At 52.0% G+C, this 1,182-nt stretch overlaps 1 non-coding gene across 1 annotated transcript; it reads right to left on the bottom strand.

The window, feature by feature from the left end:
* Positions 1-564: 564 nt before the first annotated feature.
* Trnas-cga lies at positions 565-639 on the bottom strand. Its single transcript has one exon. It is a non-coding gene; the product is annotated as a tRNA-Ser (tRNA).
* Positions 640-1,182: the final 543 nt, after the last annotated feature.

Genomic DNA, 1,182 nt, shown 5'->3' with positions numbered 1-1,182 from the left:
CGCGGGCAAGTGCTCTACCAACTGAGCTACCGAAGCACGACTCACGGCCGGTACTCACGGCTTTACTTCTGCCAGTACCTCGTCTCGTACCTTCCAAACTTTACAGAAGCTCTCCAGCGAACCTTGCAGAACTAGCACTCCTGAAAGAAAGGATATAGCGGAGACATGGCTTAGCCACAGCCTGGGGGATGTTTCCAGAATGAGATTTTCACTCTGCAGCGGAGTGTGCGCTGATATGAAACTTCCTGGCAGATTAAAACTGTGTGCCCGACCGAGACTCGAACTCGGGACCTTTGTCTTTCGCGGGCAAGTGCTCTACCAACTGAGCTACCGAAGCACGACTCACGGCCGGTACTCACAGCTTTACTTCTGCCAGTACCTCGTCTCCTACCTTCCAAACTTTACAGAAGCTCTCCTGCGAACCTTGCAGAACTAGCACTCCTGAAAGAAAGGATATAGCGGAGACATGGCTTAGCCACAGCCTGGGGGATGTTTCCAGAATGAGATTTTCACTCTGCAGCGGAGTGTGCGCTGATATGAATCTTCCTGGCAGATTAAAACTGTGTGCCCGACCGAGACTCGAACTCGGGACCTTTGCCTTTCGCGGGCAAATGCTCTACCAACTGAGCTACCGAAGCACGACTCACGGCCGGTACTCACAGCTTTACTTCTGCCAGTACCTCGTCTCCTACCTTCCAAACTTTACAGAAGCTCTCCTGCGAACCTCGCAGAACTAGCACTCCTGAAAGAAAGGATATAGCGGAGACATGGCTTAGCCACAGCCTGGGGGATGTTTCCAGAATGAGATTTTCACTCTGCAGCGGAGTGTGCGCTGATATGAAACTTCCTGGCAGATTAAAACTGTGTGCCCGACCGAGACTCGAACTCGGGACCTTTGCCTTTCGCGGGAAAGTGCTCTACCAACTGAGCTACCGAAGCACGACTCACGGCCGGTACTCATAGCTTTACTTCTGCCAGTTTCATATCAGCGCACACTCCGCTGCAGAGTGAAAATCTCATTCTGGAAACATCCCCCAGGCTGTGGCTAAGCCATGTCTCCGCTATATCCTTTCTTTCAGGAGTGCTAGTTCTGCAAGGTTCGCAGGAGAGCTTCTGTAAAGTTTGGAAAGTAGGAGACGAGGTACTGGCAGAAGTAAAGCTGTGAGTACCGGCCGTGAGTCG

The sequence above is a fragment of the Schistocerca americana genome, chromosome 2 (genome assembly GCF_021461395.2).
Source record: "Schistocerca americana isolate TAMUIC-IGC-003095 chromosome 2, iqSchAmer2.1, whole genome shotgun sequence".
NCBI classification, from domain to species: Eukaryota; Metazoa; Arthropoda; class Insecta; order Orthoptera; family Acrididae; genus Schistocerca; species Schistocerca americana.
The sequence above is the reverse complement of the archived record's forward strand: the minus strand, read 5'-3'. Positions and strand labels throughout refer to the sequence as shown.